Consider the following 14,031-nt stretch of genomic DNA (forward strand, 5'->3'; position numbering starts at 1 on the left):
GGATCCTATGACCCCAGCTGACTTCCTGCCCTTTGGGCGGGGGGCTGGACTCGATGATCTCCCGAGGTCCCTTCCAGCCCTAACGTCTATGAAATCTATGAAACCCCTTAGAGCATGCTAAAGAGTCACTCCTCTTCACACAAGACCTAAGCTCAGGCCCGATAACTGGGGCTTTGTACTGGTAAAGCTATTTTGGATTGGAATTGGGTTATTTCAGTATTTCAAGACCTACAGATACACTCCTTTGTGTGGACGCACCTTCCCAGTAAAATCAGGGGCTTTGTAAGAGTAGAGCTCTCTCGTTCCCAGGCAGGCTTCAGTCTACCTGCATAAACCCTATGACAGCTGTGAGGTTTCCTATGCGAGCAGGGTTATCTTGCTTTCACTGTGATTACTCTTAATCTTTTGACGAGGCCTTGGAATTCCTCCCGTACATGTTTTTCCTTTCTTTTCTAAGAAAGTTTCTTGCCTGGTTTAAGGTTCTGCCTCTCTGAACACGTCCGTGTCTGAACTTCTCTCCAGACTGCATTAGTCAGAGGCGTAAGTAGCCCCACGCATCTCAGCAAGGAGTTACTGGTAATTTTTGCACTTACCATACTTGCCAGCAGTAATCTTCACATCAACTGGTGGTCACTAAGCTAGAAAATAACTGCTCCAAACATTTTTCCAGCACACCAGTTATTCTTCAATGGATGGGATGTCAGCTTATAAAGGTATGGATAAATGAACAATTACTGCAGAGTTAAAGGAGATGCAGCTTTATCACGTGTCAGCTGCTCAGTGATAACTGCCTACGTGCACGCACTTACACCACAGCAAGTAAAAGCCAAATCACGTTGCTTAGCCCTCCACTGATGGACAGTAAAGCCGCACCCCCTTTATCTCACGATAAGATGTTCACATGCACACAGCCTCACATATAAAAGCACTGAAATACATGAATAGCTGTTCATACCACAATAATTGGTGTATAATGGGCGTTTCCCCATGCTTCTCGGCTTTGCTTGCTGCATTGGACTGGGAAATAATTCTTCTCTCCTCTCCGCATTCCCATGCATCAGGAAGGTTTTTTTAAGCCTTCCTCAGAGGCTCTGGATGTTGGCTGTAGCCAAGGCTGAGGATGGCGACTGGGCTGTGCCAACACTCCTGCTGGGACTTAAATCCAGAGGTTCCCGGCTTCACTCAGGGTCAGACTGATCATATTTGGGGTCAGGAAGGAATTTTACCCCATGGCCAGGTTGGTACGGACTGTGGAGGTTCTGGTCTTCCTGTAGTGGGGGCCACGGCCCTCCATCTGGGGTCTCTTGAATGTATATATATTAGCAACCCTTACTGAAGTAAGACATTGGCCACCACGGTCCCCTACTTTACCTGGGGCAGGTTCAGGTGTTACGTTTGGTGCCATGTCAGGGCTGACTGTGTAGATTTGCTAAGGGTTAGACAATGGATTAACACAGGGTGGTTTGACTAGGGATGACCCTGCCTCAGGCAGGGGGATGGACTAGATGATCTTCAGAGGTCCCTCCCAGCCCTACTTCTCTATGATTCTGTTTCTATGAATTCGGTCTGCTATTTGGGGAACTGTGACATTTCCAATGGTTCTTCAAAATGTATGTTAAACAGCAACAGTTTTTATTGACATGGGCTCTCACATCCACACAGACCACAGAATCATAGACAATGAGGGTTGGAAGGGATCTCAGGAGGTCACATCTACTCCAACCCCCTGCTCCAAGTAGGACCAACCCCAACTACATCATCCCAGCCAGGGCTTTGTTTAAAACCTGGGTTAACACCTCCAAGGATGGAGACTCCACCACTTCTCTGGGTAACCTGTTCCAGTGTTTTACTACCCTCCTAATGAGAAAATTCTTTCTAGTATCTAACCCAAACTTTCCCTTGCCGCAGCTTGAGCCCATTGCTCCTTGTTCTGTCATCTCCCCCACTGAGAACAGTCCAGCTCCATCCTCTGTGCAGCCCCCCGGCAGGGAGGCGAAGGCTGCTGTTCAATCCCCCTCGGTCTTCTCTTCTCCAGACTAAATCAGCCCAGTTCCCTCAGCCTCTCCTCGCCAGTCCTGTCCCCCAGCCCCACAAACATTTCCACTGCCCTCCGCTGGACTCTTTCCAATGTGTCCACATCCCTTCTGTAGTGGGGGCCACAACTTGACAAAGGACTCCAGATGTGGCCTCCCCAGTGCTGAATAGAGTGGAAAAATCACTGCCCTCGATCTGCCGGCAACGTTCCTACCAATGCAGCCCAGGATGCCGGTAGCTTTCTTGGCACCAAGGGCATGCTGCTGGCTCCTGTTCAGCTTCTTGTCCCCTGTCCCCCCCCAGGTCCTTTTCTAGAGACCTGATGTCCAGCCCATCAACCCCAGCCTGCACCAGTGCATGGGGTTGCTCCATCCTAAGTGCAGGACTATGCACGTGTCCTTGTCGAACCTCATCAGATTTTTTTTTGTGTCCAATCCTCTAATCTGTTGAGGTCACTCTGAATCCTAGCCCTACCCTCCAGCGTACCTACTATTCACCCAGCTTGGTGTCATCTGCAGACTTGCCAAGGGTGCACTTCTTTGCACCTTCCAGGTCACTGATGAAGAGGTTGAACAAAATAGGCCCCAGGACCACGCCACTTGACACTGGCGGCCAACTGGACCTCCAGCCATTGACTACTACCCTCTGAACCCGATGCTCCAGCCAGTTTCCTATCCACCTTACAGTCCATTCATCCAGCCCGTATTTCCTAAGCTTGCTTCCAAAACTGCTGTGGGAGACCTTATCAAAAGCCTTGCTAAAGTCAAGGTACATTACATTCACTGGTCTCCTCGCATCTACAGAGCCAGTCATCTCATCATAGGAGGCAATCAGGTTGGTCAGGAAGGACTTGCCCTTGGTGAATCCGTGCTGACTGTTCCTGATCATCTTCTTCTCCAAGTGTTTAGAAATGGATTTTTTGAGGACGGGCTCCGTGATTTTTCCAGGGACTGAGGTGAGGCTGAATGGTCTGTAGTTCCCTAGATTCACCTTCTTCCCTTTCTTAAAGATGGGCACTATATTTGCCCTTTTCCAATCATGCAGAACTTCTCCCAATCACCATGAGTTTTCACCTATTCTTTCACCACTGTTGGCTGCTCACCTCCTCCCCAAACTGTGCTGCCCAGTGCAGTACTCTGGGAGCTGCCCTTCCTTGTGACAATGGAGGCAAAAAAGACCTTGAGCACTTCAGCCTTTTCTGCATCCTGCCCCATTCAGTAAGGAACCCCCTTTCCCTGATCCTCCTCTTCCTACCAACATACTTGTAGAAACCCTTCTTGTTCCCCATCATGAATCCCTCAAAACACACTGCCCTACTGTCCCCATCTTACAGAAGGAGAAAAAGTGATTTCTCCACAAATCACACACCAAAATGGTGGCAGAGCTGGGAATATTAACAAGATCTTTTGGCTCCCTGCCCACTGCATCATGCTGTTACCACACATAAGTAGGGGGGGGTCTCTTATTATTCAGGTAATTGAAAGGCTTGCTATTGTCCTTGAAAATTAGACTGAAAGTGGCTTGAGACCTGCAACAACGTCAGCCAGAACATGTTAGACTCCTGTGATTCAATTTATAAGATTCTCTCCAAACCCTGATCCAGGAGGAGTTAAGATTGTTTGCTAAAAACATACCTAAGCGATACTCACATGAGTCTTACAGCAGCGTTCTCTAACGGTTAGAGCAGTCCTCTCGTCCATTTGGTATTTGAACAGGTTAGAGCATAACAATCACAAATTCCCGTTATGGGAGGGGAACGCCTGGGGACTTCCACTGTCTCTGTGCACGACTCAGCCAAGCACTTGTGCAAAACCCCGATTGACCCAAGGCTATTTTACAAGATAAGTTCTTAAAACTTCATGCCTCTGTGTGCACTGAAAATAAAAACCACATTCAGCATTTTTCACTCAGCTGCCACATCCAATTATGCTCTGCAGGCCACGTGTTGGGGGTTCCCCCCTTAATCAAATGACTGCTTTAATGGCAGGAGAGCCAGAGGTCTGACCCACATCCTGCCAGTGGACTGAATGCAGTGGGTAGGTTGGCTGGCAAAGCTGGAAGGAAGAAAAGCATTCCCTGAATTTCTCCACACATTCCTCCAGCATGCTGCTTTACTCTTGAATGCTACACTGCAACTCTACAGTGCCTCACTTCTGAGAATCATAGAATCAATGTGTCAGAAGGGACCTCGACAGATCATCAAGTCCGACCCCCGCCATGGGCAGGAATGGCACTGGTGGTGGCAGGGCCATAAGACCCCAGCCAGGTGCCCATCCAGTCTCCTCTTGAAGATGTCCAGGGAAGGTGAGAGCACCACCTCTCTGGGAGCCTATTCCAGGCTCTGGCCACCCTTACCGTGAAGTCGTTCTTCCTAATACCCAACTTAAACCTATCCTCCCGCAGCTTGTGGCCACTGCTCCTGGTGACCCCAACGGGGGCCCTGGGGAACAGACTGTCCCCGAGCCCCTGCTGCTGGCCCCTGATAAGGTTGTAGCAGTCACAAGATCCCCCTCAGCCTCCTCTTGCGGAGACTGAAGAGATTCAGGTCCCTCAGCCTCTCCTCACAGGGCTGGCCACGGAGGCCCCCAACCATACGCGTGGCCTCCTCTGGACCCTCTCCAGGCTCCCCGCGTCCCTCCTGAAGTGCGGCGCCCAGGACTGGACACAGGACTCCAGCCGCAGCCTGACCAGCGCCGCACAGAGGGGAGCAAGACCTCTCGGGACCTGGTAGTGCTGCCCCTGTCGATGCAGGACAGGGTGCGGTTGGCTCTGCCTATTGCTTCGCCACGTTGGCGACCCACATTCATCCTGGAGTCAGTCCTGATGCCAAGATCCCTCTCTGCCTCTGTGCTGCCGAGAGGGGCAGCCCCTAACCTATAACCATCATGCTGGTTCCCCCTTCCCAGGTGCAGCACCCTGCACTTGTCCTTGTTGAACCGCATCCTGCTCAGATCCGCCCACCTCTCCAACCTCTCCAGGTCTGCCTGGATGCGGTCCCTGCCTGCCGGGGTATTCACTTTACCCCACAGCTTGGTGTCATCAGGGAACTTGCACAGGGTGCTTTCCACCCCCTCGTCCAGGTCGCTAACGAAGATGTTGAACAGCACCGGCCCCAGGACCGAGCCCCGGGGGACTCTGCTGCCCACACCTTCCCAGGTCGACATCGGCCCCTCCACCACCACCCTCTGGGTGTGCCCCTGGAGCCGGTTTGCCACCCATGTGACCGTGCATTCGTGCATGCCGCAGCCCCTCAGCTTGCCCACCAGAATTGGGGGGGGGGACACTGTGTCGAAGGCCTTCGGGAAGTCCAAGAAGACGACATCGACTTCCTCCTTCCCATCTAAGCTCTGTTACCTGGTCATAGGAAGAGACCAGGTTAGTCAGGCAGGATCGGCCTGGCACAAACCCATGCTGGTTACCCCTCAACATCACTTCCCCTGCAGGGCTCTCACAAATGTGGCCCTTGATAATTTTTTCAAAGACCTACCCCAGGACAGAGGTTTCAAAACCGTCTGCAAACACCATATAACACCTTGATACCTCTGCAATGAAGGCACAGTTAACTCCCCCTTTGCAGACAAAACAAATGAAAGCACAGACTGCTTGGGGTAAGTCTACACAGCTCAGTGCAGCAACACAGAGAAACCTGAACCAGCCCCAGTCAAGCTAGAGTGGATCCCAAAAGGATCACCAGATCCTATAGTACTTGACTCAGGTTTATTAGCCCTGCTCCTCAGCTTCCAGGACCCTGGGTAGTATCTCTGCTTAGCATTGCCCTGTGCAGAGATACAGTCTTCCAACTCAGTGTCCTGCATCTGAAGGCAAAGGGACTAATCTTTCGGCTATGTGAAATGCCCTGCTTTTTAAAGCTCTTAAGCCTTGCAGGTTCTACTACCGGCCCATCATGACAATACCCAAAGGCTAAAGGTCCTTTGATCATCAAGGAAAAGTACATGGAAGTGGGCAGACAACAGAGTGACATCCACCCATGTCCTGTAAGCCACCAAACTGCTATCTAATGCTACTCTGATCCTAACCGACCTGGAGCAGGATTAATAAAGGCCCCAAATATCCCATTAACAAACTAAGTCACTCTTTCCTTTCCTCACCCTCTACCCTGATTTTACTGTAGCCCTCTTGGGAGTCTCAGATCGCAGGTGACAAGAGCTCTCATACTGCAAGTGCCTCAGGAAGGCTGTGTAGGCGTTATCAAAAAACAAAGTGACCAACTACCCCTTCCAGCTAGTTTGCTCAATGCTTGCTCCCCCACCGTGGGGCCAGTGTCATGACTTCCTAGACAACAAATCTTCCAGGGCAGATAAACCCTAGACTTACAATTGTAATAAATGCACATCCCTGCATATGCACCATTCTGGAAAACCCCTCATTAATCTTGGAACAGCAAGAGAGACGGCCCCACCAAGTTTTTTAATCTGCAGGTAGGACATGCAGATCTGCAGAGCTGCAAGACACCAAGATACTCGCTCCTTAAGGGGAGACCTACTGAAATCAGTAGTCAATGATGAAAGTCAAAAGCTCACTGCTATGCAGGACTGAATCAAAACAGGTTACTGTAACTCAGAAGCAGTGCCCAAGTGCCTGGACCAAGATGTCTTGGGCTAACTACTGTACAACTGACATAAAGACAACAGCTCTTCTATGGGAAGAGCACTTCAACACTTAGCATGGAAAAAGGAGGAGAGAGACACGTAGACATGGCCAAGAGCACCATAAACATGAATCTACATGGAATGGGTCTTTCCTCTGGCCCTTTTTCCCCCTATTTTCTTATTCACTGATTCAAGATTCAGGAATCCTCCCAAGCCCAGTAAGGAACACACAAGATCAGCCACGTGGGGACCAGCCCCTGCATCTATCGGGACACATCAGTTATCTTTCACTCAGGGAGGACATTTGTGGACGGCACCTTTTATTGGATCAACTGCATGGCTGGAATGAAATTAGGCAAGCTTTCAAATGCGAGAAACCTGATGACGAATGCCTTGCATTCAAAAGCTGATCTTGCGTATTCCTTACTGGGCACGGGAGCTACTCACATGTCTACCTGAATAAGTGAATACTAAGAACATGAAAAAAAAGGGCTCAGGAGAAAAGTAAGGGAGAAGTGCATGAAATGGGAGTTATATCAAAGGCCTGAGAAAGGCCTGATGAAGAATGCTTCAGGCTCGAAGTCTCATCTAACTTTATCCCCACCACAAAGTTTGTCCAATAAAAGGTAGCAACCACAAAAGTCCTTGTCTCTTGTATAAATTCCTGGATCATCACAGCGCCAGCCTTATTCCAACACGACCAACTTGTGGGTGAAGTTCTTCATCCTGCCCCTACATGCAGAGTGAATAATTGTTTGCAGATCAACATTTGTTCCTGCACCGGGATCCATTTTAACTTCTTAAACTTTAAAAGGAAAAAAAAGCCGATATGAGAGGTTTTTGACTGGATGAGTCAAAAATAAAAATTTTAAACGCTATTGACAACAAGTCCATTTCTCCTTTGGACTCAGAAGACCATGCTGCTCTCCCATTAAGTAATCCAGCCACTCTCCCCACATTAATATTTAAAAGACAGAAAAAGCACAGCATTAGGAATCCAAGCAGCCCAGAACACACATTTCCTTTGAGGAGATAGGCCTGTAAACAGGAAGTATCAGCTCCAGGAAAACAGGCTGCAACAGCAAAGCTGTACCCCATTATCTCAACTCAGCATTGAAACAACCTTTCAGTGCATGCAGCTACCGACAAGTGCAAGGTGGCAGCTCTACAGAATAAAAATCAAGGGAGATAATGGAGGAACCCCTTTTATTTTTTAGAAAATGAGAGAAATGACCTCAAAACACACACAGAGAAAAGAAGAAAACTCTGAAGTCATCTTACACATCATATACCCCTGGAAAGCCTGAAAAATCCCCATGGACCACTTCCACGTAAGTGAGCACGGAAATGCACTTCTTAAAGGGAAATATGTTGCGTGTCTCATGCTCCTGAGCCCAGTCTGCTTGTTAGCAAAGCAATGAAGTCACCCTCAATATGGCCCTTGGGTACAATTCCCTGCAAGCCACTGAAAAAAAAAAACTACGAGTTTTTTAAAAGAAAAATATTTATGCCCCCAGGACCTCATATTATCAAAGTTAGGGTCAATGCAGGTTACCCATCCCAGACACATAGGGTTTCTTTCCCAAGGATCCTTGAGAATGTAGTAGCTGCATGACTGAGGAAAGAAATGGGAGGTAAGAAATTGATACTAAAGCTGTAGTTATTCAGTGCAGCTACCACCTTTGCTGCACATCAGTAGCCCCATGCACTAAACAGCTTGCTTAATTCCCCTTTGCTATTGGAAAAAAAACTCCTTGATGGGTCTCAGGGCTCCTAAATCACTTAGATTACCTGGCAGGGTGTCAACAGTCTCCTGAGCAGCTTTGCCTACATTTGCACTTGCAACTTACTCCTAAGACATGGAAAGAAAAGCTTAGGTCCCTAAGCACAGAAGTCCTCAAGCTAAGAGGCAGGAGCTGAGGAGTTAGCGCTCGGATTGGGAAGTAGTGCCTACAACAGGGAAGCAGGAGACCAAAGTCACAAGAAAGTACAATGCTGTAAGAAGGGAGCAAAAACTGACCCTTTCACCTAGTACTGAGATTAACGCTCTCTTTAAGAACCCGTGAGACGAGAGGACATAAAACAAGCTGCCTGCTTTAATATATATTAAAAAGCAAAGGAACACACCAGGCTGCAGATTTACTGCCTGTCACTAGTGGGGGTTTAACATCTTGATTTCACGCTGATATTCTTCATTACATTTTATTGCCGGGCTTTGCCTGTTTATGTTGCGACTGCAGCATTCAGGAGGGGATTAGAGGGCTTCATTCAAAAATGCCTCCAAGTAGAGGCATTGAACAACCCCACAGCAGGGCACTGCTCTCTCACTCCCAAGTCTGGATGTTGTTATCACAAGATGTGACAAAAGCACCCGAGCAAGGGAGCTTGCCACAGAAACCTTGGACTGTGCCAGAGGAGAAAGCACGCTGGTCTGCCCACTGAAAAGGCAAAGCACAGCCTGGGCAAGATCATGGAGATGTCACACCAGCGGATCAATTGCCCGTGGCTTACATCAATCCCGGCTATCTCACCTCTTCACCTTTGGTGCCATCCAGTTCTTTATATAGTCTGATGTTCATCTTCAGCTCCCTGCAAAGGGCAGGTCACAAATTAAGCACAATGATGGAGTCAAGGGGTAATCATTTCAAAAGCAATTTATGACTTGGGAGTCTTCTGGGAGCTTGGAAAGGGATACCTAGGAAATTCAACAGCAAAAATAATTGTAACTCATTCCAATCAAGCAACTTAACACCCAGCTCAGAGGGATTTCCATCCAAGTTGCATACACTTCCAGAAAGCAGATGTCTGTCCCCACAAAACAAAATCATGAGGACCTGTCTATCACAGAGTTTAATGGGTGGGAAGAGCCCAGTAAACCCAGCTGTGGGCTCATGACCAGGGACTGTGCTTGTTAGCTCAGCCTTGCTTTTCCGAGGTAAGAGACCAAGCAGAACTGCCACTCAACAGATCATCTGATGCTTGTGTAGGTGAAATAAGTCCCAGAATCCACAGCACAAGAGACGCAATCGCAGCACAAGTCTGGCAAGATAAAGACAGAGAAAATGAAGGGCTGAATGAGACGCAGAGACTGATTTCCTACCGCCGGAGTCAGCCCCTCTCATAGAGGGGTAGCACACACTAGCAGAGGGAGGGCTGCATTGCCCTGCTCTCTGGGTGTCACTCGAGCACCACTTGAGAGCAGTACAGAAAGGCAGACTTGGACAGCTGGCTTCTTCCACCCCCCGGACGAGTTCTCCATATACAGGGATGCAATTTTATCCTTAATAAAAAGCACAAGAGACTGACACTTCGGGTTCCCTGGCAGGGGCGGGCCCCACAGCCTGCAGCTCATCACCGCAAGCTCAAGTGCCACTCAGAGCTTGGCTCTCATCATCCAGCTTGGCACGATGAATATCAGCAACAGCAGGTGCTTTCGGGTCTCTGCCTTCCCCTCAACTTCAGGATCCCGGGGGTTATTTTAGGACGTGCCCACCGAGTTGCTCCCAGTGAATGTCCTGTGTAGACACGCCTATCCCCAAATTAGAATCCCGCCCCCCCAGGAGATAGGAACATCCACACATGGAGCTCATCAGGACCCACTCCATGTGTCGACGAGCCTTGCTCTCCCTGCGGTAAAATGAGTGCTGGGAATCGCATCTGGTGGCACCTGTTTATCGAGGGCAGCCAGGCAGGGGCTGCAAAGTGATAAACAAGGATATCAGGTTTAAACCACTTTTCAACAAAGCTTCTTCACCCGTGTAACGCGCAGGCAAAGGCATGTCTCACACCCGCCCCAGACCCCTGGTAGGAAGGTGGTGACACTGGGCAGAGCCACCGGGACCAGGCACCTCTCCCAGTGTGGAGACAGAGAGAGGGAGGAATTGCTCAAAAATGGAGATCACTTTCCCAACCCTGCATGTGCTGATGAGATTCAGCCCTGTCCCCCTCTGCCTCGGCCAAAAGTTACTAGAGGGCATCTCCTTCACCGCCCAGCCTTGCTCCAATCTGACTCTTCGTCGCACTAGACCCCTGGGCCCACACAGCTCACTGGTGGAGCAATGAAAAATGAAGTGCACAGCCCTGGACATGGGCAGCAAAGCTTCCCTTGCCCCAGTGGAGAAGTGCTAGTACGTCCATTAGTAAGTCCAACATCAGTGGGGTTATTTGACCCCAGCAGTCTTTCCTGCCCGAAGAAAGGGGGCTGAACCCGATGATCTCACAAGGTCTCTTCCAGCCCTAAACTTCTGTGAATCTGTGCCGATAGCACAGTACACCCGTATGTCCAGTCAAGATCAAGGCCCCAGGGTGCTGGGAGCTGTATTCACACATATATATGCAACACAACCACCCACTAAGAGCGTGTTCCAGCCCTGGAGACCCTGAAGACAGCAGCCTTGGACGTTGCACTGCCAGTCCAAGTAAAAGAATATGGGGACAGGCTATTAGTGTGGACTGAAGGATTAAGGCTGACATGGGAAAGCAACAGGGATGGTGAAGAATGCATGGAAAATGAGGAGGAAACAGTAGCTACCTCCCTAATACTGCGCCATGCCCCAGTGCCTTGTCCACCTACCTCTGTGGATGCCAGGACCATCTTCTGTACTAGCCAGTGCTAGTCTGTAGATCACCAGAGAATACAAATTTCTCCTTGGGGTTCTGCAGTAGTCTTTAGACTATGCTAACACCAGATGACTGGAAACCCTGTTTGCAGCAGCATTACTAAGCAGGCACTCGCTTGCTGCCAGGATCCAGGAGAAGCTCATCTCCTACCAGTTAACAAGCACTACAGATAGACCCCCACAGCTTAAACCCCATTCAGGTCTCCTCAGGCTGCAGGAAGGCTGCCACGTGAAAGAGCCTGGTGCACTTACAAGCATGTCCACATTGCTGGGCAAACAGGGCAATACTCTAGCAAAACACTTTCCTCTGGTTCTCTCCGCGAGGTGAGAGTGGCCAATAGTGGGCGATTCATTTTAATATGCATGAGGTGGTCCTGAAGCCCAAGCGGACTGCTTGCATTATTGATACCTCACCAAGCGACTCGTGGCAGTGAAGTCAATCGGGCTGAGGAATGTGTATCCTTAATGCAATTTTTAATATTTGTTTAAGCACCAAGGGTTCAGACAAGCGCTTTTTATAAATCAAAATAAATATGAGTTTGCATAAGCCTCACCATCGAGTCAGAATTGTTCCTTGCAAGTATTTATGGGCATCGCCCTAATATAAAGTGCCTGCCTACTTTAACGCCTAGTGGGTTTCCAAAGGCCAACACTCTGAGACATCCATTTTGAGATCTTGTGTGTCAGGGTTTTTGTTTCCTCACCATCACATGTGGCTTCTGATTTTATTCCACTTGGAATCCTCTCATCTTTGCATCTTAACACCAAAAACCAGAACCCATGACACTGCATTGAATCCTGCTTGTTCAACCACTCTTCTGGTTACCAGCTGAGCTGTCTTTCTCCTGCACCCTCTTTCCCCCGGGTTCCTCAGACCATCAACCATTTCAGACATGGATGTTATTAATTGCTTGGCACATCCTGCCGACTGTAAAGTGTGATTTACATCTTTGGTGCCGCATGAATAATTTCACAGAATGATGGATCAAGCAACATAGCAAAACCTACCCACAACAGGGGCACCACGAGGCAATCATACTAAGTGGGGCTATGAGCATACTGGACTATCAAGCCAGAGCAGGATTTTTACATGGTCTGTTGAGCTTGCGTATGATCTCAAATACCTGGCAATTTGACCTTAGTAAAGACTCAAAAAAAAAACGAAAAAAAAAAAGAACAAATTAATGTATAATTTGGTCTGATTCCACTGGCCTCTGGAAGACAGTTTCTTAGATACCTGATGAAGAAAGAATATCCTTCCAGAACTCAGTATTTAGCCTCCCCAGTTTGAAACCCTAAGCCAGGTAGATGCACACGCTGCTCTTGCACCTCCGCATGCTCTCTTCCACACGTCCATCAGGAGCAAGGATCCTGACTTGCCTGCTATGGGTAATTTTTTTTTTTATTATTGCCATGCATACCCATAGCAGCCATGAGCAATCCCGGTCCTTCTCTCCACATCTGGATTGCCTTTTCTATCCCTCTTGTCTTCCTCCTCCTTGACAAGGGTGGTTAGAGAGGGAAGCATTTTGAATCCTTCCACTCTGTGACCTGGTGTGGTCACTGCTGAACAGCATGCTCCATGCCCAAACGCTGCATTCTTATTTTAAGCACATTTAAAAGGCAGGTTATTTTCTGTTTACTCTTTACAATGTATGACGTTAATAAAAAAACATCTCTGGCTGTCTAGAGGTTATCTACATGACAATAAGTCCTTCTGTTCCATTTTAAAGAGATTTATATTCCAATTTTCCAAGGATGTAATTTGTCCTTTGTGTTGGCTTTTTTGCTCAAGATTTGAGTATGCTTGGGAAATTTTTCAGGCTAACAGTAGTGACAGAGCAAAGATGGCTGGGTTACAAGCCACCCGCTGAACAGCTCCTCCAACATACTTCAATCTGACCCATGACACCTGTGGTTCCTGCAGTCCTGAACTTCTCCAACTAAAGGAGGGAGGATAGGGAGGAGCGATTTGAATGAATATCATCTACAGGTTGCAAGTGAAAACCTAAAGCCATTGAAATCAATGGTAAGACTCCTGCTGACTTCAAAGGGTACAGGAAAAAATCATCTTCTGTTTTTAAAATATCAAATTTATATCATTTTTAACTATAGGTCAGAACTGACTGAGATTTTTGCAACTCATGGAAAACTAGAGTGACAGAAAGAAAGTCCACTGAAACGGATATGCCGCCCCAGACAGTGCAGGATTATTCCCCGTAACAGGTACACCAGCACTTTGCCCAGCTGGCTCTCAAATATGCTAAGGGATAGGACTTCTATCATTCCTCTGAAAGATTACTCACCTCACAGACCTTACCCAAAGCATGCTGGAAAGTCTTCATTTTGATTCTCTACTCTTACAGTGCCCTAAAGAATTCCTTAGGGATTTCTGCCCTTCAGGTCTTGGTGGCCGATAGCACCAAAAGACCTCTGAACTTCAAAAAAAAGTTTAGCTCTAGATCCAAACTTAGTGACCTAGCTCCAACCTGGGGAACACTATGTCCTCTCCTGGGTACCAGTGAACGTTTGGGAAAGCTAGTGCATTAACCCCATCCCCACATGTGGGACAAAATTAAAATGTTATGTCAGGGGGAATATATTATCTACCCACCTACATACACATATATATACATACCTATATACATATACATATATACACATCTATCTATATGTAGATCTCTCTCTCTATATATATATATACACACATATACATATATATATATACATATATATATACACATATATATATATACACACACATACAC

At 48.0% G+C, this 14,031-nt stretch overlaps 1 protein-coding gene and 1 long non-coding RNA gene across 2 annotated transcripts in view; one reads left to right on the top strand and one right to left on the bottom strand.

Moving 5' to 3' along the window:
- The window catches only part of ZC3H3 (zinc finger CCCH-type containing 3), a 281,816-nt gene that overhangs the window by 246,384 nt on the left and 21,401 nt on the right, over positions 1-14,031 (bottom strand). The window lies entirely within an intron of this gene.
- LOC109322572 overlaps positions 1,803-14,031 on the top strand; it is a 12,596-nt gene continuing 367 nt past the window's right edge. The window contains exons 1-3 of the long non-coding RNA XR_002104412.1: positions 1,803-1,932; positions 3,719-3,720; positions 4,301-4,311. This is a non-coding gene — a long non-coding RNA (uncharacterized LOC109322572). The remainder of the gene's footprint in view (positions 1,933-3,718; positions 3,721-4,300; positions 4,312-14,031) is intronic.

This window comes from Crocodylus porosus, unplaced genomic scaffold (genome assembly GCF_001723895.1).
Source record: "Crocodylus porosus isolate Cpor-Errol unplaced genomic scaffold, CroPor_comp1, whole genome shotgun sequence".
Classification (NCBI taxonomy): domain Eukaryota; kingdom Metazoa; phylum Chordata; order Crocodylia; family Crocodylidae; genus Crocodylus; species Crocodylus porosus.